This window comes from Phodopus roborovskii, unplaced genomic scaffold (assembly GCF_943737965.1).
Source record: "Phodopus roborovskii unplaced genomic scaffold, PHOROB, whole genome shotgun sequence".
In the NCBI taxonomy this organism is placed as follows: Eukaryota; Metazoa; Chordata; class Mammalia; order Rodentia; family Cricetidae; genus Phodopus; species Phodopus roborovskii.
The window spans coordinates 6,768,248-6,795,187 of NW_026126598.1; the positions used below are offsets into that span (position 1 = coordinate 6,768,248).

At 45.2% G+C, this 26,940-nt stretch overlaps 1 protein-coding gene across 5 annotated transcripts in view; it reads right to left on the bottom strand.

Annotated features, from left to right (window-relative positions):
- Auts2 (activator of transcription and developmental regulator AUTS2) overlaps nt 1–26,940 on the bottom strand; it is a 1,043,762-nt gene that overhangs the window by 64,701 nt on the left and 952,121 nt on the right. The gene's annotated exons all lie outside the window — the stretch shown is intronic.

Below are 26,940 nucleotides of genomic sequence, written 5' to 3' on the forward strand. Positions count from 1 at the left end.
AGTGGTAGAACACTGGTTTAGCATTCCTGAGGTCTTGGAATCCATCTTTAGTACAACAAACACATACATACATACATACATACATACATACATACATACATACGTACACACACACACACACACACACACACACACACACACACACACACACACACACGGGTGGGGAGGACAGTTTAGCTAAGGTAACTATCTGTATCCCTAGGAAGTTATTTCAATAATGGCTATTCCAGGACAGCCTCTAAAACCACAGAGAAACCCTGTCTCGAAAAACCATTACAATAAATAAATAAATAAATAAATGAATGAATGAATAGCCAAACTGTGTCTCTGAGATTTGCAGTTTTAACTTTTTATTATTTAACTATAAGTACTATTTATTTTTTATTTTATGTGTATGGTTGTTCTGCCTGAGTGTATGTGCACCATGTGCATGCAGTAGAGTTCAGAAGAGCGCACAAAATCCCTAGAACTGGGATTACTGATTGTCATAAATCAAAATGTGGGTGCTGGAGGCTAAACCCAGGTCATTGTCATCAGAAGGGCAGCCAGTGCTCTTAACCAATGAGCCATCACTCCAGCTTATTTATTATTTGATGTTTGACATTAGAGCCTCATATAGCTCAGGCTGGCCTCTGAATTCTTTATGCAGCTAAGTTCAGCTAACCCTGAATTTCTGTTCTTCTGCCTCTACTGTGTGTACCAGTGCTTCTGGCTTCATGGAATGTTGGGGATGGAACCCAGGGTTCCCTGCATGCCAGGCAAGCACTCTAGCAACTGAGCCACATGTCCAGCTCAAAAACCACTGCTTTTAACAAAATGAGCCTTGGATGATGTCTATTCTTGAAGAACATCTAAAAAGGTTTGCCTATTAATGGTATATAGTGGTGGGCACCTATAATCTTGGCACACAGGATGCTGAAACAGGAGGATTGTTACTTCCAGGCCAGCTTGCACTATAAAGTGAGCCTCTGTATCAAACCACTAGATGACCTGTAGAAACTCCTTTGTGTATTATTTATGTATTGGGAGAAAACCTCAGCCTATACTTTTACAGCCTTGAAGTTGATAAAATATTAGACAGGATGAACAATTATTTGAAACCAGTGATGTCCACTAACTAGTCCACTGTCATGCATGGTGGATGCTCATAAAGAATTAAGCACAGGGCAGTGCTTTGTTTGCAAAAGTTACTGGTCATCATGGCCCATTTGCTAGGGTGTGTGTGTGCTGTGTTGTGCTAACCTTTCATGCAAGGCAGCATCTGCCAACAGGGAAATGAGCAGAACAGTCTGTCTCTGAAGAGCCATCCAGAGAGTAAGCAAAGCATAACACTGCCCCAAGGTCACACGCCCAAGCCTCGCTCAGGTTGGCTCAGCCCTCACTGTGGGTTCAGCATGCCAACTACCTTGTACTTGACTAGGCTTCATCATGAGGCCGGAAGGAACCAAGATTAGAAAGCCATAACTGGAAGGAAGACTGCGTCTAATCCTAGGTGCAGTGTCACTCCTAGCAGATTCGACACATCTGTTGTCTTTATGTATGAGAGATATATGTATGTATGTGCTTGTATGTGAGTACCGGGGTGTGCGGTGGTCAGGGGATAACCTTGAGTGTTTCCTTGACTTCTATCTGTTTGAGATGGAGTCTCTTGCTTTTGCCACTGTCTGTGCCAGGCCACCTGGCCTGTGAACTTCTGGGAGCTTCTCCCATCACCTCTTCCCATCTCGCTATAGGAATGTGGGATTACAGATGTGTGCAAGTGCACCCAGCTTTACATGGTTCTGGGAATGCAAACTCAAGTCCGCACATGTGTGAGGCAAGCATTTTGTCCACTGAACCACCTTCCTAGCCCCAGAGCTTGTTAGAGTCCACATATAGTGTTACGATCAGTTTTCCCACCAGCCTGATCCCACAGCCTCATCAGCCCCAAATAACACACAGAGATGCTCTATTAGATATAAAGCTGTTGGCCTGTTATTAGCGTTTCTTATTGGCTAGCTCTGTCTTAAATATTAACCCATTTCTATTAATCTAAGTGTTTCCATGTGGTCTTATCTTACCAGAGAGAGGGTCTGGACCTCTTCTCTTCCCTCCAGTCTCTACATCTTTAATCTCCTCCTTACTACACCTCCCAGAATCCTCCTTGTCTCCTAGTCCCCACCTATCTTGCCTTCCTATTTGCCAACAGTGCTTTATTCACTAACCAATATGAGAAACACATTTACAGAATGACATCTTCCATCGATTTAATACCTTAACTTAACTACAAAGACTCCTGACAATGAATAGACCCTATTTGTTGTTTAGACAAGTGTGATTTTCACAGGGTGATTCTGTGTGTGGTCAAAGTATTAAAACAAACAAACAAGCCAGATGGTGGTGGAGTATGCCTTTAATCCCAGCACTCGGGAGGCAAGTGAATCTCTGTGAGTTTGAGGCCAGCCTGGTCTACAGAGTGAGTTCCAGGACAGCCAGGGATACACACAGAAATCCTGTTTTGAGGAAAGAAAGAAGCAAAAAAACAAACAAGCAAACAGCTGCAGTACTGGGCTGGGGATGTAGGTGAGTTGATGGAGTCCTTGGTTAACAAGCATGAAGCCTTGTGTTCCATCCCCAGCACCACACAAACTGGGTGTAGTGGTACAAGCTCATAATCTAGAAGGAGAGGCAGGCGGGGCAGTCACAGATTCAAAGTCATCTTCAGTTACACAGTGAGTTCCTTTTAATGGTGAGATCCTCATTAGCAGAAACTGTGCCTTGGCTATATTCTAATCTATTGTTATTATTCATGTGTGACTTGGATATGGGCACATGCCACGGGTGTGTGGAGGATAAAGGACAAAGTATGGTTCTCTCCTGGTGCCTTTAATTTAGTTCCAGGGATTGAACTCAGGCCACTAGACCTGCACAGAAAATACTTTCATCTGCTGGACCATCTCACCAGCCCCTGTCTTGTATGACCAAGCATTTCTAACAAGTAAAGCATGACTTATCATGAATGGGAGAAACAGACCTGAATGACAAACTACATTCTGTAAGCATGCTGGGAGGATTTCAGTGGTCCTTCTTCATCCCTAAATTGTTAACCGAGACAACCTCGAGACAGAACAGTAGATGGTTAATATTGATTGCCAACTTGGCAGCACCTAGAATCACTTAGGGGACAACCTCCTGTGCGTTTCTGTGAGAAACATTCTAGACTGAGTTAACTGAGTGAGGTTATCCACCCTAGATATTGGCAGCACCATGCCATGGGGTCCTGGGCTGAATAAAAAGGAGAAAGTAAGCTGAGCACCAGCTCACTCTGCTTCCTGATTGCAGATGCCATATACTTCTGCCACCATGACTTCTCACCATGCTGGACTGTATCCTCGAACTGTGAGCCAAAGTAACCCTCCTCCCTTAAGTTGTTTTCGTCATAGTTCAAACATGCAGTTGTTCATAGCTGTGAGAAAAGTAATAGGAATGGGGGAGGAGAATAAGTAATGTATGTGTAGGGGTGTGTGTGTGGCAGGGTGTGCATAAGGATGGCTTCTGGCACAAGCGCAATAATCACTAGTACGTGGGACCCCTCTCGAGAAGTCCCACCTCACCTGCTGTCAAACACGGCCACCCACAGCCTGCCTCCCTCCTCATCTTGGGATGTTAATTGTTCACCTGTGTGGAAATGACAGCCGCTTGTCATACTCCGCATGAGAGGGCTCCCTCACTGAGGTAACTAGCAAGCCATTCCTAAAGCTGTCATTCTCCCGTGTCAGTGCAACCCACTGTTCAAAGATCTGCTCTGACACAAGGCAGGCAGCGCCGTGACTGTTACTGCCACAGACTCTTGCATGCTGCGACACCAATGGCAGCTGCTCAGCACCCAGGGTTTGTTTCACCCAATTATTTGTTTGTCATTCGGAAACCCGGGCTGTTGAGCAGGTATCAGGTAGGTATTTTTGGCCCGATGCACAGGCATCAAGTATAATGAGGCCCTCAGGTAAAGGTCTGTTCTGTCAGTGAGGCTGGGGTGCTATGCTCAGGAGAAGCCTGGGTATCAATTAGGATATTTGAATAAGATAAGGGAACCAGGCAGGATGCTGAGAAGGCTCAAGAAGTTGGCCTTAACTTTTCAAATGCCTCAAATCCCTAAGTGTAGGCAGAATTCAAGTTGGTTTGGCAGCTGATGCTGTGAGGGCTGGCTGTCTTGCCTCAACTAAGAAGGGTCTTCAGAAAGAAGGGAGGCTGCAAGTAGGTGCCAGCAGCACCCAGGGGTGCACTTTGGAAATGAAGACCTTGATGACTAGGGCAACAGGTCACTGACTGTTCAGGAGAGGAGGCCACGAATTAGGGCCATCTTGGCATTGAGTCTCCCATATGTTCAGAGTTGCCTCTTCCCAGGAGACTACGAACCAAATCACATTTCGGGTATCCAGGGACGAGGCCACAATACAGGAGAATTTAGACTCTCCATGAGGCTGACTACAAGAAACAAACCCACCAGGCTTAGTTTATGGGCTGGTGAGACGGGGCTCAGAGGGTAAAGGCATTTGCCTCCAAACCTGAGTTCAAACTCTGGGACCCACTTAGTGAAGGAAAAGAATTGACTCATTCAAGCTGTCCTCTGACCTCAACATACATGCTGTGGCACATGTGCACCAAGAAACATATGCACAAATAAACAAATGCAATAAAGCATTAAAAATTATTTATAATGTAGTATACACCAAAGCCCACAGGCAGCACTGGCCTGGGTTCCTGCACAGGACATTGTCTCCAGGGTTCTCACGTCTCGTCCATGATATTCTTCCTACTCCTGGTTCTCAGCCACAAAAAATAAGTCAGGGGATGGGGAGATGGCTCAGCAGTTGACTGCTTGCCAGGCAACCATCCCCTAATACCACATAAATGACAGATGGGTGCAGCAGCTGGCCTGTAATTCTAGCTTCAAAGGGGGTGAAGGGATCCCCAGAGCAAGCTGGCTAATAAGACTGGCCACATAGGCTAGCTCTGGGTTTAAATGAGAACCAGCCTTAATGTATAAAGCAGAAGAATGACTGAGAGTAATTCCTAACATCACCCTCAGGCAGGCACGCACACACACACACACACACACACACACACACACACACACACACACGCATATCCACACATGTGAGGATGGAGACCAGAGGACAGCTTGCAAGAGTCAGTTCTTGGCTACACAGTGAGCTGGAGGCCAACCTGGGCTACATGAGGACCTGTTTCAAAACAACCACCATCAACCAGTAACAGCAGGCAGCAGAAGTTCAAAGTAGCCTGGTGTAGCTCATGCCAGTAATTCCAGCCCCCCACGACCCACCCCAGGAAAGAGGAAGCAGAGGATGGAGCTCAACAGCTTAGGCCCTATTGTGAAACTAAACAGAAGGGAATAAGGGAGCTGGAGAGGTGGCCCAGTAGGTAAGAGCATTTGCTGTTCTTCCAGAGGACCAGAGTTCAGTTCTCAGCATCAACAATGACAACACAAAACTCCAACTCCAGTACCCATGTATATGAGGTACCCACACATACATGTGCCCCCCCATATGGGAACACACATACTAAACAAATGAAAAATGGGGAAAGATAAAAATGGGGGGATCTGATGCCCTCTTCTGGCTTTTGAGGGCACCTACATAAATATGCCATTACACACACACACACACACACACACACACACACACACACACACATTTTAAAAAGTAATATAAATAAATAAATACTTGGCTGGGTGTGGTGGCACACACCTTTAATCTCAGCACTCAGGAGGCAGAGGGAGGTGGATCTCTGTGACTGTGAGGCCAGCCTGGTTTACACACCAAGTCCCAGGCTAGCCAGGGCTACACAGTGAGAACTTGTCTCAACAACAACAACAACAACAACAAATTCTCTAAAACAAAACAAACAAAAAATCCTCAGACTAGAGTTTCTTTTTTTGTATACTACCCTTTAATCGATTAATTAATTTATTGTCGTAGTGCTGGGATGTGACCCTGAGATCTGGGGCATGCTAGATGAATGCTCTACCACTCTCCAGTCCAGGATTGTTCTTAAAACTTTGCCCTAATAGAGTAGAATGAGAAGAAGACGATGACGACGAAGGAAGCTAAAAATCTAACACACGGTGGATGCAGCATGGAAAGACTGAAGTCAGTATTATGGTTGCTGTTGAGCAACAGAAAAGTAGGATTATTCAGCCATCAGACCTGGATTAACTCTGGACTCTGCTGGTTGGACTGATGCCTGAGGTGTGCTGCCAGCTCTTGATGGATGGAGGTGGTGACATTCTTTCCCTGATCCTGAGCAGCCCCTGCCGGCCTCATTTCAATTCTCAGTGGTATCATGAGTCACCTCCTGGAAACAGAAGCTGCCTAGCTATGGCCCCTGGGGGGCTCTTAGGCAGGACTTTCTCGCCAGTATAATCCCCCGCTGCTCCCCACCCCTTCCTAGTCTGGAAGGGAGGGAGCCCAGCCCAGGAAAAGGTCTTAGGCAGGACAGCAGCCCTCCCACTTGAAAACTCAAGTACAAAAGGAAGTCTGCACCTAAGCACTTTTATATACAGAGGGGTTCTGTAAATATTTATAAGCCGATAAAAATGCTTCCTTTGACACCATCCAACACAGAGACAGGCAGACACTGCAGTGTTATTTCTGTTCAAAAGGCCACGAACTAACAGCTGTTTTTTTTTTTTTTTAACAGAGAATCTCTTCTCCCCACTTCCCTCCACCAGTGTATGTTTATGTGTCACGTACACGTGTGTGCACGGGTGTGGAAGCCAGAGAACAACCCTAGTTATCATTCTCCAGGCACCATCAACCTTTATACTTTTTAGAAATTGTGTTTTATTTGTGGAGGCCATGTATGACACGGTACAAATGTGGAGGTCATAGGACAACTCATAGGAGTTGACTCTCTTATTCCACCCACCATGTGAGTCTGGGGGATCAAGTGTTCAGGCTTGGCAGAAAGTACCGGACCATTTGATTGGCCCCACCATTTTTCTTTATTGAGACAGAATCTGATTTGCCAAGTAAGCTACACTGACTGGCCAGGGAACCCCAGGGATCCATCTGTCTAAAAATTCTTTGTAAGTGGGTTCTGGGGAATCAAACTTCGTTCCACCATGCACTTTATTAACTAAACCATCTCCCCAGCCTCCTCTTTTCCTCTCTTCTAAGGTTCATCCAATCTCCCCTCACCTGTAAGATCTTCTGATGGGAGATGTCATTCTATAAATATGTTTCTCATACTGGTTAATGAATAAAGCACTGTTGGCCAATAGGAAAGCAAGATAGGCGGGACTAAGAAACAAGAAGGATTCCAGGAAGGAGCAGGGGGGAGTTCCAAGATGGTGGACTGAGAGAGAAGAATGCCAGCCTCACTCTCCAGTAAGATGAGACCACGTGGAAATACTTAGATTAATAGAAATGGGTTAATAATTAAGACAGAGCTAGCCGATAAGAAGTAACAGGCCAACAGCATTATCAAATACAGAGTCTCGGTGTGTTATTTGGGGCTGGCGCGGCGGTGGCTCCAGGCCGGCAGGGAAAACCATACTCCTTACAATCTTCCTTATAAAGATGGGGTCCGCACTAGTAATCCCACCACTAAGGAGTCTAAGTCAAAATTGTCACAGGTTCAGGGCAAGGCCTGTCTCCATACTGAGTTTCAGGTCTTCATAAAGAGGACCCTGTCTCTTCAGAGGAGATGTAATTTTCTGTTTAAGTTCTCACAAACTCAAGACTGAGGCCAGGGTCCAGTCATTTCCAGTTCTGGTTACTGACAATGTCACTCACACACCTCAGATAAAATGTTTGCTCTTTGCAGACACTTTAGACTCCTAGAACCTAGAACCTTCCATTACAGAGTCTGGACTTTCGATCTAGAGTAATCTTATTTTGTGTCCTTTGGCGGTGGGGTTTGAAACTGGTTCTCATGTAGCCCAGGCTGGCCTCAAACACTCTGCAAAGTTGATATGTAGCCCAGGTTTGACTCGAACACTCTGTAGAGTTAATAAGAAGCCCGGGTTTGCCTCAAACACTATGTTACAGTTGAGGGTGGCCCAGAACTTTGGGTCTTTCTGTTTCCAACTTCCTAGTGCTGGGATCAAAAGTGTGCCACTTCACCCATCTTATATGATTCTTGGCACCCAGGTCAGGGCTTTGTGCATGGCTGCCAAGCACTCCACCAGCTGAGGCTCAGCCACAGCCCGAGCTCAAGTCCCCTGCCTCACAATGGCTTTGTAGTGTGATGCTATGCAGATCCTTAAGCTGTTCCCTGGAATATTGGCACTTGTTTAATTAACAATTTAACAATGTCACTGATTATGTGTGCATGTGTGCGCTTACTCAAAACAGGGTATCATCTTTATTGTGTCTATCCTTATTTGCCAGGCAGTGGTGGCACACACCTTTAATCCCAGCACTCAGAAGGCAGAGAGAGGCAAATGGATGGCTGAGTTTGAGACCAGCCTGGTCTACAGAGCAAATTCTAGGACAGCTAGGGCTACACAGAGAAACCCTGTCTTGAAAAACAAATGGGGAGGGGTGTGGAGAGGCTGGAGAGATGGCTCAGCAGCTAAGAGCCCTGGCTGCTCTTGCAGAGGACCCAGGTATAATTCCCAGCACCCACATGGCTGCTCACAACTGTCTGTAACTCTAGTTCCAGGTGATCCAAAACCCTCACACACACATACATGCAGGCAAAATACCAACACACATGAAAAAACAAACAAACAAAAGAAAATTATCCACCTTACTTCATTGTGTGTGTGTGTGTGTGTGTGAGAGAGAGAGAGAGAGAGAGAGAGAGAGAGAGAGAGAGAGAGAGAGAGAGAGAGAGGAGCACATGGAGGACAGAAGCAAGTACTAGGTTACAGGCAAGTACTGCAGTTACAGGCATTTGTTGGATACCTGGCTTATTACAGAGGCACCCAAATTCAAATTCCTGCCATCGTGACTGCACAGCAGAGTGCTCCTAACCACTGAACCATCTCTCCAGTCCCTCCATCTTTTTTCTCACTGTATCTGATGTTCACAGATTCAGAGAGGCTGGCTGGCCACAAGACCCAGGGATTGCTTGCCTCCAACTCCCAGACTGGGATTGCAAGTATACCCAATCTTGCCTGTTTTTTGTTGTTGATATTCTCTCTCTCTCTCTCTCTCTCTCTCTCTCTCTCTCTCTCTCTCTCTCTCTCTCTCTCTCTCTCTCCCCCTCCCTTTCCTTCTCCCCCCCCCCTCAGTGGGGCTTGCTTTGTTTTTAATGTAGGTTCTGGACACTGATTGAATTCAGGCCCTCATGCTCACATGGCAAGCACTTCATTAACCAAGATCTCTCCCCAGCCCTCGCCCACTGACATCATTTGTTTAACAGCTAACAAATCGGGTTGCAGAGGACTCCATGTTAAACATTTTTTTCTGGATGAATTTTATGGATAAAGAAGCCTAAGACATCGGCTCAAGCTGCCCAGAAAGAGTAGGGCTCTCAGGGCCAGGAGAATTTCCTCTGGGAAACCCTTTCCCTGCTCCAGGCAGATAATGAGAAAATGATGTCATCAGGGCTAAAATTAGGTTTTAGTGTTACTCTGTTGAGAGATGTGAAAGGTGACAGATAAGAGGGCGAAAATGTTTTCCAAGTGGCTTTTAAAGGCGGCCAAATATAACCGCTTCCCACATCAGTCTATTAAGGGGAGCACTTGAGACATCTCCCTCTTCAAAAGGACTCTCAGAAAAAGCAATAGTGTGCTCCCAGCCTCCTCCTTTGTAAGAGTAGTCTTAGGAGGGCCAGGCAAGCAGGTCTGGAGCATGTGCATGGACAGAATGCCACCACCTCCTCCTGTTTGGCAAAGAATTGGGAGTTGAGCTTAGTGCTTATATCTTCAGCTGCTATGGAAATGCCCCTGTTGGAAAACACTAGCTTATTACTAATAAAACTGGGCTGGAATGTAGACCAGGGCACAAGTGACAAAGGAATGCTCAGGAGCAGAAGACATGAAGAAGCTAGGTCACTGTGCTGGCTGAGTTTTAACTGTCAACTCACCACAGCCAAGAAGGGAGTCTTGAAGGAGGGGTTGCCTAGACCAGGTTGGCCTGTGGCTATCTATGTCTGAAGGGGACTGACTGTCTTGCTAATATGACTCAGCTTACTATGGGTGACAGCATTCCCTGGGTAGGGGATCATAGGCTGTATAATAGTGGAGGAGGCTGGCTGCTAGCATTTGTTTCTCTTGTGACTATGGTGTGGACAGTTGCCTCTATGGTTTTCTTACAATGATGGACTGAAAACTGGAATTCTAAGTCAAATGAACCCCTGCCTCCCCTAAATTGTATCCCCCTCCCCCAGGGTATTTTTTATCTGCATTGTCCCCCAGGGTATTTTTACCAAAGGCATAAAAACAAAAGTGAGGTCAGGTGTGGTGGGGCTCCCCTGTAATCACAACACTTGGGAGACTGAGGCAGGAGGATCAGCGGTTTAAGTCCAACCTTTGCTAAATAGTGTGTTCAAGGGCAGCCTGGCCTATAAGAGACCCTGTCTCACCCATCTTCCTAAGGGTGAGGAATTGGAGATGCCTCAGGTTGAACCCTGAAACAATAGCTTGAAGATGATAATCAGGGTTACCCTTGATCAGATACTAATTAGTCACCTAGGGGTGTTGAGAAATCTCAAGAGCATCTCCACCAGGTTCAAGTGTCTAGTAACCCCAGGGAAAATCAGACATCTTGGAAAGGTGTGGGAGGAAAATCAAAATGGATAACATCTCCTGGATGTGGTCCTGACCAATGTCCTCCCAGGTTTCCCAGGGTTTTTAGCACTGGTCACTCTGTTCTGCACCCCCTTGAGGGGGGACACCCACCCTTTCCTTTGTGATTCACTGCCACAATGCAGGGGGTGACAATCCAAGTCTGGCAAGCATATGCCTTGCAGCCAAGTGGACCCATTTCTCAACAGCTCTGTCACTCTGAGAGAGTCGCTCTGCTTTTCTGAATCTTGGTGTCCTCTTCTGACAAAAGAGTGACTTTCACAGAGCTTACTATGATAGCAACAAAACCAACTCCTCAGGACTAGCAAAGATAGCTCAGTAGCCAAAGACACTTGCTACCAAGCCCGATGACATGACTTCGAAGGACTAACTCCCTCTGACCTCCACAAACACTATGGCACACAAGCACACGAAACAAATGAAATTTAGCAATAAAAAGAAAAGTAAGCCCTTAATGAATACCATCTATGCCTATTACACTTCCTTCATCTTTGAGTTGGAGACCCCCTCCCTCCCTCCCTCCTTCCCCCTCTTTCTTTTCATATTTTTTTTTAATTGTTTTTGTCCTTTTGAGACAGGCTGGCCTAGAACTTGTGTCAATTCTCCTGCCTCAGCCTCCCAGATGCTGGGATTATAGGCATGGGCCACTATATCTAGTAGCTATTTTTGGTTTTCTGAGATAGAGCCTTACTAAGTAGCCCTAGTACCACATAGCTCAGTCTGACCCTAAACTCACAGCAATCCTCCTGCCTTAGTCTCCCTAGTGCTGAGATAACAGGCATACATCACTGTTATCTTCTGGGCAGAAGTCTAGATAATGTCACACATATAAAATGCGTTAGCCAGTATATAATTAGATCAAGGTACATGGTGGGCTAGGTACTTTAATATATAATTACTTCACTGAAGCACTACAATACTCTATGAGACAGATTTGATTACTCTCATTTTATAGAAAGAACATAAAAATAATAAAAATGGTGGTACTCTTCTGGCCAGGGATGGAGCTGGGAGTCTGCAGTGCAAGCCCTCCTTTCAGGCTGCCCAGAGTACCACAGTGCCTACTGCCCTGCTGCCAGCTATCTTGCAGTCTAGCTACTCTGCATCCAAATTTGCCAGGTCAGCCTTCCTCACATTAACTCTGTATAGCCTGGCCAGTTCACCAACAATTCTCTGAACATCCTGGAGGTCACTATCCTAAACGCCTCTTCTGTTAGTCCTGCAAAGGGTAGAGGCATAGAGGAAACAAACAAAAACAAACGGACTGTGAGAGAAGTGAGAGGAACAAGAGAGTCACATGGAATGCATGCGACACAAAAGCAGACAGGGAGACTATCTGGGGGAAGGAATGAAAGGCCAGCAACTGGAGAGTGGGCGAGTGAACAGAAAGTACAATGTTAACGTGCGCATCCGAAGCCCACAGTGTAGAGGCGGACGAATGTAGCTCAGCTTACAGTGCTCACTAAGCACACGCAAGACCCTGAGCTCTGCATAACTGAACACTGCAGCGTAATCCCAGCATCTGGGAAGTGGAGGCAGGAGGGTCAGGAGTTCACAAGTCTCCTTACTACAGATCGAGTTTAAAGTCAGCCCGTGAGTTTAAAGTCAGACTGTGTGAGACTACATTTCAATGGGCCAATGAGATGGTACAGCAGGTGGGGGTATTTGCTGCCCAGCCTGGCAACCAGAGATTGATCCCCTGAGCCACATGGTAAGAAAGAACCAACGCCTGTAAGTTGTTGCCCTCAGACACCTACACTAGTATCCTGACAAGTGCGCGCGCACACACACACACACACACACACACACACAAATGCAATTTTTGAAAAGATAAATAGACAAGAAAACCTAAGAAAAAAAGTATCAAAAAAAAAAAAAAAATTTTAACAAGCTGGCAGTGGTGGCCCACACGTTTAATCCCAATGCTCAGGAGGCGGGCAGGTGGAGCTCTTCAAGTTTGAGGCCAACCTGGTCTACAGATCAAGTTCCATGAAAGCCAAACCCTATCTTGAAAGACAAAAATGAAATAATCAAATAAATTAACAGGAGGAAAGAAACCAGCAGTAAGTGAAACTGGGTAAATATAAGGAAGCAATTAATTTTATGAGGACTGAATGGATTTAAGCTTAATAGGGATTAAGTGAGCGGCTACAGGGAAACAGATCTACATAAGAGCCTGCTGGCTTTATCCCAGGGCCATGCAAAACACTATTTGCAGTCACCGTGTACTGTACTACACACACACACACACACACACACACACACACACACACACACACACACCAGCTTCAAGGGGTGGCTGTGTCAACGTTTGCTTTCCTTTCTTCTAGAGCCCATTTGTGCTCCCTTCCGCCTGGCCCTCCCTATGGGAGGTCCTTACTCCAGACTGGCCAGGCCAGGCAGTCACTTGTTTGGCCAATGAAATAGGCCGGAGGAGCAAAAACACCCTCCATGTAAGCTGAAACTTAAGGATGTGTCTAGAAACGTTCGAGGATGTGTCTCTGTTCCTTCCTGTCTCCAAAGACAAGTGTCACAAAGAGGCTTGCTTCTCAGCTCATCTGATGTCAGAATAAGGACACCAGGGTACAGCTGACACATGGGTCACACCTAGTTTGAGCCTGTAGGCCTCTGACCTGTGTTATTACCAAAGCAGGCTGACAGAGCTCCCAGGAATGAAGGGGCAGGGACCGATATAACGTGGCTGCTGTGTCCTAGTGAATGAGTTCAACACAGAAGCTGTAGGCCTTACCAATAATGAGGGTACCTCTATTTTCCAACTCGTGGGTCACTCTGTACCATGTGCTATAGTGTGAGGATTAATACTGGCTGAATTAGACAAATCTGGAACTGTCTAGAAAACAAACTTCTGTACATGGCTGAGATGAAGCTTTAAGATTAAGTATTGAGGGGTTCAAGATGGAATAAAAAGAAGAAAGGGGGCTGAGAGGATGGATTGATGTGCTCGATGCCAATCCTGACAGTCAGGGTTCGATCCCCGGAACCCACGTGGTAGAAGGAGAGAAACAAGTCGATGTCTGCTTACCTCCCCACACAGGCTAAGGCACTCATTAGCCCACACATGTACACATAAGCACACAAAATATAAGTAGATAAATGAATGCAGAATGCTTGAAATGGAGAAAGTGAGCTCCATCTAACCAGCTGCTTTATGCCCCCCCCCCCCCCGTCCCATGCTTTCTGGAACTGCCATGGTAGACTGCACTCTTGAATTGTGAGCCAAAATAAACCCTTCCTTAAGCTTCTTTTATTGAGTCTGCCCTAGCTAGTTTTATGTCAACTTGACACAAGCTAGAGCCATTTGGAAGGAGGGAACCTCAATTGAGAAAATGCCTCCATAAGAAATTAAGAAAAAGTAAGGCATTTCTTAATTTAGGTGGTGTCATCCCTGAGATGGTGGCCCTGGGTTCTACAAGAAAGCAGGCTATCCATTTTGGAAATCAGTATGGCGGTTTCTCAGGAAAATGGGAATTAGTGTACCTCAAGACCCAGTAATTCCACTCTTAGGCATATACCCAAAAGATGCACATTCATACAACAAGGACATCTATTCAACTATGTTCATAGCAGCATTATTTATAATAGTCAGAACATGGAAGCAACCTAGATGTCTCTCAACTAAAGAATGGATGGAGAAAATGTGGTACATTTACACAGTGGAGTACTACTCAGTGGAAAAACACAATGGAATCCTGAAATTCACAGGGAAATGGATGGAACTATAAGAAACCATCCTGAGTGAGGTAACCCAGACACAAAAAGACAAACACGGTATGTACTCACTCATACATGGATTTTAGACATAGAGCAAAGGATCACAAGCCTACAATTTACACCGCCAGAAAAGCTAGGAAACAAGGAGAACCCTAAGAGAGACATACATGGTCCTCTGGAAAAGGGGAAAGGGACAAGATCTCCTGAGCAAATTAGGAGCATGGGGGGGGGGTTAGGAGAAAGAGAAGGGGAGGAGAGAAGGGCAGAAGTGGGCATGAAGGAATAGGAAGATTGAGACAGGGAAAGAATAGAGGAGAACAAGAAAAGAGATACCATGATAGAGGGAGCCGTTATAGATTTAAGGAGAAATCTGGTACTAGAAAAATGCCTGGAGATCCACAAGGATGAGCCCAACTAACAATCTAAGCAATAGTGGAGAAGGTAACTTTAATGCCCTTCTCTGATAATGAGATTGATGACTACCTTATATGCCATCCTAGAGCCTTCATCCAGTAGCTGATGGAAGCAGAAGCAAACACCCTCGGCTAGACACTAGTAGAACTCCTGGAATCCAGTTACAGAGAGGGAGGAGTGATGAGCACAGGGGTCAAGATCAGACTGGAGAAACCCACAGAATCAGCTGACCTGAACAAGGGGGAGTTCATGCACCCCAGTCTGATAGCTGGGAAACCAGCATAGGACTAACCCAGACCCCCTGAATGTGGGTGTTAGGAGGACTGGGCAGTCTATGGGGCCTCGACTAATGGACCAGTATTTATGCCTAGTATATGAATGGACTTTAGGAGCCCATCCCATATAGAGGGATACTTTCTCAGCCTAGACTCATGGGGAAGGGCCTAGGCCCTGCCCCAAATGATATGACTTTGAAGACTCCCCATGGAAGGACTCACCCTCCCTGGGGAGCAGAAAGGGGATGGGCTGGTGTTTGGTGGAGGTGATATGGGAGGATAGGAGGGTGAGGGGAACTGGGATTGACGTGTAAAACAACCTTGTTTCAAATTTAAATTTAAAAAAAGAAAAAGGAAGGAAGGAAAAAAAAAAAAAAAAAAAAAAAAAGAAAGCAGGCTGTGGAAGGGCAGTGGTGGCATACACCTTTGGTCCCAGCACTTGGGAGGCAGAGACAGGTGGATCTCTGTGAGTTCAAGGCCAGCCTAGTCTACAGAGCTAGTTCTAGGACAGCCAAGACAACACAAAGAAACCCTGCCTCAAAAACAAAACAAACAAACAAAAACAAGAAGGGAGGCTGAGCAAGTCACAAGAGGCAAGCCAGTAAGCAGCATCCTCCATGGCCTTTGCATCAGCTCCCGCCTCAAGGTTCCTGCCCTGTTTGAGTTCCTGCACTGACTTCCTTCAGTGATGACTGTCACCTGGTAGTGTAAGAGAAATAAACTCTTTACACCCCCAAAGTTGTTGGTCATGACTTTTCATTGCAGCAATAGTAACCCTAACTTACACAAGGTATTCTGTTGTATCAAGGTATTCTGTTGTATCAACAAGAAAATAACTAATACAGATTACTACATAGATATCAGCAGGATAAGAGGGCAAGAAGGCTGGACTGCTTACTCCCTGATGACCAACAAACAGCCTGTAAACCCAAGGGCTGGAACAGGATACTACTTACTGATTAGACCAATGGGATGTGAGTCCTATTTCTGGTCCTAGGAGAGGTGGCATCCTGAACTGCCTGGAAGGTCATTAATTGTTGAGTAGCTAAACCTAGCTTCAGAAGGCCTAAACATTTACAACTACTTATGCTAGATAGCTTAATGTTAAAGAACAAGAATATCCCATTGTGCCCTACTGTAAGAGATGGTCCACATAGGACTATTAATCGGTTGTCCAGGAAAACTATCCATTCAGAGACCTTAGAAACAGTAGGAAAGCCAGGTGTCAGTGGCGCATGCCTTTAATCCCAGCACTTAGCAGGCAGAGGCAGGAGGATTTCTGTGAGTTCGAGACCAATTTGGACTACAGAATGAGTTTTAGGACAGCCAGGACTGTTAAATAGGAAACCTGCCTGCGCTGTATACTGGACAAGGGTATCACTGGGTACACGCCACTCTTACCCATTAAGAGCATGTCTTCCAATACTCTACAATAAGCTTCTAGACTATGTGTCTTCTAGACTATGGCTCTAGGAGTCTCCTCAGGGTTATTTCTATGGAGATCACAAAGCCTGGGGAGCTGAGGAGAGCTTGAAACAAAATATGGGTGGCACTAGGAGGTTTGCCCAAATGGAAAGTTTTGCTACATCAGATCCACGGAGACCCAGGGGAACATTCCACAGGGGACTACCTCCTTCCACTCCTATCTGCAGGCTTCAGGATTTTGTGGGAAATCATTTCCAGGAGGGGAGGCAGACACAAGGCCTCTTAGGATCTCCAAACACCAAGTCATGGGCAGTGCCTAGGAATGCTGCTCATCTCCTGGTAAATCCAGCAAAAATGGGCCAACCCTAGGGAGTCACCTCAGTGTAAATGAATGAGGTAGAGGGGGCTTGGGAGGAGTCACACAAAAGGGGAGAGCTAGGCTGGGGAGATGGCTCAGTTGGTAAAGTGCTTGTTATCAAGGGCTGAGTTTGATCTTCTGAACCCTGGAAGAAGGAAGGAAGGAAGGAAGGAAGGAAGGAAAGAAGGAAAGAAGGAAAGAAGGAAAGAAGGAAAGAAGGAAGGAAGAAAGAAAGAGAAAAAGAAAAAAGCTGGGCATGGTGGCACAGGCTTTTGAAGATAGCACTGGGGAGGTGGAGACAGCTGAGTCCTGGGGTCAACTGAGTCTATCTGCAGTAAGCCCCAGGTACTAATGAGAGACCATGACTCAAAAACCAAAAACAACCAACCTAACAACCAAACAAACACATCAACCAACCAACAATAACAACGAAAACAAGGTGGGCTGAGGATATGGCTGTATGGGTAAAACACTTGTCCAGCAAGTATGAGGACCTGATTTTGGATCCCCAGAACTCATGTAAAGCTAGATGTGGTAGTATGTGTCTATGATCCCAGGGCCCTATGGTAAGATGGGGACAGAGACAGGAGAATCTCTGAAAGCTCTCGAACAACTAGCCTGACATCTGAAGTGACAAGAGACTGTCTCAAATAAAGTAGGAGATAAAGACTGACACCTAAGGTTGTCCTCTTACTGACACACATATGATAGGACACTCTTTAAGATATGATACTCATACCCCACTCCACCCCCCCATACATGTGCACACACACAAAACTGCAGGTCCATACAAATTGAGAAAGTGAGAACTCAGGCCCAGGTTCTCCCTGGTGGATTCAAGAATTGAATTCTCTTCAAACAAGAAGCGCTCCCACTTTTTAAAGCACAGAGTGGGACAAGTAGGTAAAAATAGTTTGATGTTCGCTCCAGGCTAAATGAACGACAGCTGAGTGGAAGTTCAGGCACCATGAAATTAATAAGATCACCGTTGCACCCTCTCTATTGCAGGTTCAGGAATAAATCGGGAGAAATCTGTGATGCACAGAGCAGCCCGCTCAAGTGTGAATCAATCATTTTCTTCACTGACGTCTTCTAGCATTTTCTTTCACACTGTATTTACTGGATTCCTAGTTCACCAAAGTTGCTTCCTAAGCCTGAGTGGCACGGGGTTTTTAGAATCATCGGGACCAATTTTGTTTGCTAAATAAATTCCAGGGGAGAGTGCTTTGACTTAGGCCCAGGACAGTCAGATTCTTATGTAAGCTGTAAAACAATAGTTTTACATGTGTGTGTGTGTGCACGCTGGTGTGTGTGTGTGTGTGTGTGTGTGCGCATGAGTGTGAGTGTGTGCATGTGCGTGTGTGTTTTACTGCCAAAATAAAATAAATGGAATCAGCACACACATGATAACGCGCTCTTTGCTAACTCATACTAATTGCTGGGCTAATTGATGTTTGTTGAACTTTCTCCGTTTCATTGAGTGATTAGGTACAAGGCTAACAGTTGACATCTGTAGGCGCTTAACTGGCGTCTGTAATTACTGTTAATGTTAAATAATTGTTAGTTAATTGGAGTGGTAACTGACTGAATGGAATCCAGATTGTGAAGCAGAAAAGAAACCTAGTTAAATAAACATACATTTTTGGGAGAAAATAACGTGTGTTCTCCTCCACACACACCCCCCTCCCCGTAATTGTCGGAAACTAGAAATAACCCAGAAGTATGGGATAGCCACAGGCTTCCTGCAGGAAGGAAACCACACCTGGGGCTGGAATATGTCTTAGAGAGCCTTACTAAAGAGATAGGAGGCTTTGGTTGTCGACACCTTTCATTGCGGGTCTGCAACACAGACTTGATGTTTTAATAGCAACTGCTATTATCACAATGTCCTACTGTGGTGACTTCGTCTCTCCTAGACAACTAGACACTAGACCAGTGTCTAAAGGAAATTCTACATACCCATAGGCATTAGTGGGCTGAAAGGGGCTGAGAAGTAGTCAAGCTTTTCTGGGTATAAAGAAAACTATTTCAGACAGAGGATGCAGGAGTCTCCCAATAAAGAAAGTGGAGGACTTTCTGGTGGGCTCAGAAATAAATCAGAGTGTTTGGACATTCATGAAAAGAATCTGTTAGGGGCTGGAGAGATGGCTCAGCCAGTAAAGTATTTGCCACACAAGCAAACAGGCTTCTGATCCACTGCACCTACATGAAAGCGGGAGGTGTGGTGAAGCTATCTGTGATTGGCACTTGGTGGACAGAGACTGGTGGATCCCCTGGGACTTACTGGCCAGTTGATACAACCACGTTCAGTAAGAGACCTTGTCTCAAAACATAAGGTGGAGAGCAACTGAGAAAAATACTGGACTTCAACTTTTGGCCTCTACACTCAGGTGTACATGCTTTCTGTACATTCACAGACACACTATGTATTACATAGTCACAGGTTCCTGAGTGGTCACAGGTACACTCATGGACCCGAGGAGCTGCCTTCTTCCTTTGAAGGCTAATGCTGGACCTTCCAATACCACTAAGATAACTTTAGATGTTCTCCACAACTTACAACTAAATGCTTGTGGTGGGATCCAATTCTTTTCCACCCATAGTCCCTCAGAAGGCCAGGTGACAGCAACTGGATAACTGTATTGATTAAGGAGGCTGGGGAAGATGGCTGTAAACTAAATTGCTTACTATACAAGTATGGAGGACCTGAGTTTGACCCTCGGCATCCATATAAAAGCTATTCATGGCAGCCTGGGGCACAACCCTAATCCCAGTACTAGGAAGATGAAGACAGGAGAGGGGCCCCAGCCAGCTAGCCTAATCTGAGCTCCAGGGTCAGTGAGAAAGCCAATCTCACACAAAGAGGCAGAGAATGGGCAAGGAAGACACTCAGCAAGAACATCTGGCTTCCACACGTGCACACACACTTGTGTATCCAGAAACACTTTCTCCCTATGTGGACTATTTCTAGTCTCCTGCCGGTGATTTTATACTTGCAGGACAAGGCATCTGTTTCCCAGAATTCTCCAGGAATCATTCTGTACAACAGCTTTTAGATGTGAGAGTCAGACTTCCACAGGAAGGCCAATTTCCATGACAAAAGGGGCCTGATTGCGTGCTATTTGTGGTATGGGGTGGGAGAAGAATCAACTACTTCTAACTCCTTTGTCTCACATCAAGCACCAATTACCCTTCAACACTATTTAATTCTCCACATGTGAGACATTTCTATCTCTCAGAACCCCAAGTCAGTGTGCGCACACACCTGCACACACACACACACACACACACACACACACACACACACACACACACACACTCCCCAAGGGAGAAAAATAAAAAATGAACAATATTCTACCTTCGCCTTATCTGGGATTTCAGAGTCGATAAAAACAGAACTAATTTGCAGAGACTAAAATTGGCTCAGTTTACTGTGGCACACATCAGGCTTGAGTTTGGTATGACAGTCTTCCCGACTCTAAACCCAAAACACCACAAGGGGTTGTAACATGGGCTCCTGTGTTCGAGATAAAGGGGTATTAAGTCTAAGCCATACTTCCCTTCTTAAGCTATTCCACAGTCGACTGTATTGTTTTTAGGCTAGAACTACTTTAAGGGACTTTCCTCTCAAGAGACAATGTTGCCTTTTTGTATCCAAAGAATCCTTTCCCTACAAACTAACAAATACATTTAACACTGTTGCTATTAACAAACATGAAGTTGCTTGCAATACCTTAGTTTTTCTGTTTGAGACAGGACCTCTGGCTGGTTTTGATCTCATTATATAACTCACTATATTGCAGACAGTGATCTTGGATTTCTTATCCTCCTTCCTCTACCAACTCTATAGTACTGAAATTTCAGGGATGAGCCACCACATCTGGTTTACACAGTGCCAAGCATGGAAATCATAGCTAAGTCGCTCATGCTAGGTAAGCATTGTACCCACCAAGCCACACCCCCAGCCGCAGCAGTATGTTTGGGTAACCGGTTTCTCATCTCATTGCATCTCAGTTCTCAGACGATGTTAACAGCCAGGTTGTTTCTGTGAGATGTTGATAAACAAAACAAAACAAACAAACAAACAAAAAAAAACATACCTCCAAATCACTCAACAAACCTGCATTCGTTACTTTTCTGTTGTTATGATAAAACACCATGACCAAGGTACTTTATGGAATAGTTTGTCTGGGTTTAGGGTTCTAGGAGGATGAGAGCTATCTTGGCATTGAGGCATGGCTGTAAGCAGCAGGCATGGTGGCTGGAGCAGGATGCCGAGAGGCCACATCCTTTTCCCACAAGCTTGAAACAAGACAGCTGGAAGTGGCACTGAGCTTTTAATATCAAAGGCCCGTAGGGATAAACTTCCAGTAACTCCCATACTTCCCCAAACATTGGCACCAACTGGGGACCAAGTTTTACAATGGGGGTGCTTCTCATTTAAACCATTCCATGAACCAACCTTGACTGCCCCACTGGAAATCCTGTTTCCAACAACCCACGAAAAGCCCAAGTGTATCCCTCTAATTGGTACAGTAAGGACTTGACGAGGTTACCAAGAGCTCAGGGTGGCCACACATTCCATTTAGTACTTCTCACAGTGACACAATGTCCAGGAGAATTCCCCATAGTTGGTGTTGGAGATGAAGTAGGAGCCTGCCTAGCTGCTAGGTGATGGTTCATTGCTCCTTCACTTTTCTGAAGACAAACTATGCTCAGCCATAGGACTGGGAGGCTTCTATCCTCTCTAGATTATTCCCCACCACCACCCTCAGAGATACCCTTAGAGAGTCTCTTTAAATTAGCACAGGGAATATTCCCTAGCAGGATGTAAGTCTACATTGTGGGAATGCTATATTACAGCTTTAAACACAAAACAAAACGCCTCCGGGCATAACAGGATCATCCCACATCCAGTTTGGAATAGACATTACCTTGCCTGGTAGTCATGGAAACTTACTGAGAAGAACAATATACAGTGGCAGCTAGGTCTTACAGTAATTGTAAAACAGCTGCTAATACCCTTAGTAGGAGGCTAGAAGGGTCAAAGGATCTCATCTAGGAGTTTAGCCATTACTCCCCCATTCCTACCCTCGGCTGCAAGGGATCATGGAGGATTCTAGAGTATATAGGAAGTAGAAAATCAACCAATGGGGCACTCTATGATGTGGCTTCCACAAAGTTGTCATCCATGATAGGGTGGAATTTTGTGGTCATGTAGCTGCTTTGGGTTCACAGACATGCCTATAAGTAACCCCCTCATCCATGTTTTCTAAGTAAGGCCACCAAACTAATTAGTTCACCAAATGGGACCTTGGTGAAACCATTCATTACTTTGGTCAGTTGTTGGCGTCCTGTGGAGTATAGACATTTATTCATGGCAGCCCAGAAGTTAATGAAACGGGTCCAAAGGTGGAAACAGGGTAAGAAAGATACCAGGTCACGCACACCTCCTGCATCTTCTCCCTGTAGCCTGCCTTGGCTTCAGGAGGGATCCTGGGAAAGGGAGTATGAAGCTAAATAAGGTGGCAGTCCTGTCTCCTAGCTGACCCACAACCAGGCTGGGAGGCAGCAGAACTTCCTTCCCTCCTTGGGGAGCTCTGCCCTGCAGCAAACTTAGGGCTTTAGAAGAGATTAACTGTCTTGGTAGGATGGATGTGTGTACATCTGCCTAAGCATTGCGGTGGTCAAACTGCCAAGGAGGAGTTCTGGGGAGTGAGAAAGGATAACAGGGAAGAGAGAGATGGCTCAACAGTTAAGAGTGTATCCTGCTCTTTAGAGGGCTTGACTTGATTCCCAGAACCCACTTGAGGCAGGTCAAAGAGCACCCGCAACTCCAGCTACAGCTGATTTGATGCCCTCTTCTGTCCTCTGTGAGCACTGCACCCATGCGCATAAACTCATACACAGATAAATAATTAAGAAGAAAAAGAAAATCTTTAAAAGAGGGGTGGTGGACAGCATGGTCTACAAAGTGAGTTCCAGGACAGCCAGGGATGTTATACAGAGAAATCTTGTCTTGAAAAAACAAATAATAATAATAGTAGTAATAGTAGTAGTAGTAGTAGCCAGGCAGTGATGGTACATGCCTTTAATCCCAACACCGAGGAGGCAGAGGTGGATCTCCGTGAGTTTGAGGCCAGCCTGATCTACAGAGCAAGTTCCAGGACAGCCAGAACTACACAGAGAAACTGTCTCCAGAAAAAAGTAATAAATATTGGCCATGTTGTATGTATGTGAGTGTGTCTAGTGTATATACATGTTTGCATGTGTGGAAACTTAAAAGTTGATATCAGGTGTCTTCCTCAACCTTGTTATTGTTGTTAGCATGTTCACTTTTGAGCACATGCAGGGTGCCATGGCAAATTGCGAAGGTTAGAGGTCCACTTCACGGAATTGGTTCTCTACTCCAAGTTTTACATTCAGGTTGCTACACCTCAGTGGAAAGTGCCTTTACCTGCTGAGTCATCTCCCAGGCCTGTTATTGTTTTTGTTGCCTGTTTGTTTTTGAGACAAGATCTCTCTACCTGAAAGCTGCCAAGTAGGCTAGACTGGCTAGCCACGGATCTTCCTGCCTCTGCCTCCCCACTGCTGGGATTGCAGGGGTTGGCCACCATATCTGGCTTTTAATGAAGGTTCCCGGGATCCAAATTGAGATCCTCATGCTTGCAAGGCATGAGGGAGCCATCTCCCCTACTCCTGGAAGCTCCCTTTTAAGCACAACATGCTTCAGAAGCTGGGGTATTACTAAGCCTATTGCTCCCTTAGCTGCTCAGCTCACAACACAGGGGCAATAAGTAAGTCAATCTCTGCTTCTGTCTCAGTGGGAAAACTCATTTTTCCTTTAGCAGATGGTTGAATCACAAAGACAGAAGGATTCATAAAATTCACATGAACATCCTGTAAACATTTAAACACATCGAGATTAGATAAGGCAACCATGACCTTGATTAAAGTTGAGCTATATTTTTTTAAGTCTACAGCCATAATCCTTCCAATTTGCAGGCTCAGATTCCATGCCTCTCTTGAAAGGCTCCCCTTCCCATTGAGTATGCTGTGTATATAAGCAAGCACACGCCACCTGATTGACTTGTAAGACGAAATAAAAGGCACCAAAAGAAGCAACATTTTGGAACACCTATTCAGGTCTTACTCCAATGAACTGGACTGAGTCTACATACTGGGAACATTTAAATAAAGATCAATTGGTAAGTTAGAGAAAACATATTCATCATACCCCTGTCTGTTCCAACTCATGCCTTTTGCCAATTAACTGTTTTATCCCAACTGGAGATGCTGGCCCAGAACTAGATTTGTATAGGATTGAAAATTCTGACCTGCAGAGGCTAAATGGCTTGTTGAAGCTCACTAGCAGAGGGATGGACTTGAGCCACAGCCCCTTGCTGTAACAGCCTGGGGCTCTGTCTCTAAGCTGAGCAGTCCAACAGCAAAGCTGCCAATTCCCTAGTCCCTGGCCCAATCAGCTTGTGAGCTTACCACTGCCCTCCAACAGTGAAATTTTATGGACCAAATTTGCACACCCACCAGACCACCAGGCTTGGAGGCATAACCTTCCCAGCTAAGCCTGCTACTCTGAGACCAGAAGGTTGCCAGGCTTCTGTGAAGGCAAGGGGGTGATATGTGGCATTGAACATCTGGCTCTGAAGGATGCCAATATGGGACTCCCTAAAACTCTTGTTAATATTGTTCAATAAGAGAAGGCCTTTAAGAATGTCCCAGCTATGTCAGTTATCTGGCTTAAACCTGTCTTTCCTGGCAAAGCTTTAAAAATCTCTCTCTCTCTCTCTCTCTCTCTCTCTCTCTCTCTCTCTCTCTCTTCTCTCTCTCTCGTGTGTACTGTTCTTTATATACAACAGTACACACACATAATTTTATATATACATACATACACATACATATATGTACAAACACACACCTGACTGACTTTTAGGCAAGCCAGCTTTTCAGATTTACTTGAACCTGATGTAAGAGAAGCTGACAGCTAAAGGACCTGCCAACTATATATGTAGAAAGCACTGTTGCTACTACCAGGAGTACAGACAGACACCAAACCACACTAGCTAGTGAGGCTTGCTGTACCCGTCTCCCAGGAGTTACTGACATCAGTAACAATGATTCTTTTTTTTTTTTTTTAATTTTTTCTTTTTTGGTAGGTGTTTTCTGATATTTAGCAGTTTTGAAAACTATGCTGATGCTGTCTGAGATCCCCAGCATCACTCAAGCCCTTTCTCCAGGGAGGACTACCAGGTAGTCCACTACTTCAGCAACACCTGTACTTGCACAGCCATTCAGGAGCTTGCCATTCATGCTACCAACAGGAATTAGCATACGGCATTAAGGGGAAACTCCAGGGGAGGAAAGAAAGGCCATTTTGATGGAAATAAGGGGCGAAGGAATAATCCGTCATCAACTAAAATGCTTATTTGTGTACGTTTCCCAAGCAAAGCTTAGGAGAAAAGCCTGTGTTGATTTTAGTATACACAAAGAAACCTTAATCCTTTCAAGGCAACTGAAATCACCCCTCACTACTCTCAGAAAGCAGCTGAGAAGAAAGGCACCCGGTCAGGGGCATGACTGTTCACTGCCAAATAGACGCCACACATCACTCAGTGTAAGTAAACAAAAATAAGAATGTGGGAAGTGTTGGGCTGGAAGCTCAGGGGTGGGGGTGGGATGGGAAAAAGAGAAGAGACGTGAAGGAGAGCGAGAAGGGACTCTTCAGTCATCAGTCTGTCTTCCTCCTCAAGTGGCAACTATAGAGCCAAACCCAGAGCCAGCTTAGAAAAGGCCACAGCAACTTAACACAAGGATGACACCGTCCCAGGTGGAGTAGTGACCTGCCCTGCCCCAATTTCCCCTCCTTTTTTTTTTTTTTAAATCAAGGACACCTCTTCCAAGGCCCACTAATTCTTTCCTCCCAGTATCAGGATCAGAAAACAACCATACATTCCTAGCCTTGAGGGAAATGTGCTGTCAAGCACCCACATCAGCTTTTATAGGGCTTTTAGCATTTCGGATAACAAATTTATACAAACTTCTCAGGCCATTAAAAAAATATGATGACATATAAAACTGGAATCATACCATGCAATTAAAATACAAGCTCACATTCAACATGACATTAATTCTGGGAGTCCCAGCAAACTTACAAGCACATAGACCCTAGGGGACAACTTTAAATATAACGGACTATTTAAAAAATCAAGGTAGGTTCAATTTTAAAATAACTGGACAGCACAAACTAACTGTATGTAGAAATGTCTTACTAATTAGTAAGTAAAAAGAATAAAAAATTAAAAATGTTTTAAATGAAGCATACTGCTAGAATGGGCTCCCATTACACTCCATGGGCACCTAATTCCTGATCCAGTCCTGGGACAGAGCTCCCTAGCATCCTTAGTGGGACAGAGGCTGCCACAGGCCAGCATATCTTTATTTAGCAATTCTCCTGCAAGCCCGTTAAGTGAGGTTCTATGGTGGGAAGGGGGAGGTGGGTTGACACCATTTGTATCTTTCAGATTACACACCTTTCGAAGCCAGTGCACGGAGACTCTCCTAAATTTCATTGTGTCTAATGACACTTCTGCAAATGAAGACTGCGGAGAAACCTACCGGCAGTTACTTAGGGTGAGCCTTCCCCGAATATACCTCGGCATCATTAGCCTCTCTTAATCTATAGACTGAGGTTTGGAAGGAATAAATGGAGAAGTGCGTATTTAAATTCTGCCCTCTTGCACATTTATTAACTTTACAGAGAGCCCAAAGCAGAAGAAGGGTTGGCTTATGGCGATAAGGCCATGAATACTAAATACCCCACTGGTTATTATTGTCTGAGGTGCACATATACTATTTATAGTGATCCGACTGCCGGGAAGTTGATAACCAACAATCAAGACATTATAAAAACATTTTTCTCTATTGCAGCTGCCTACATGAAATTAACACCACCGATCAAT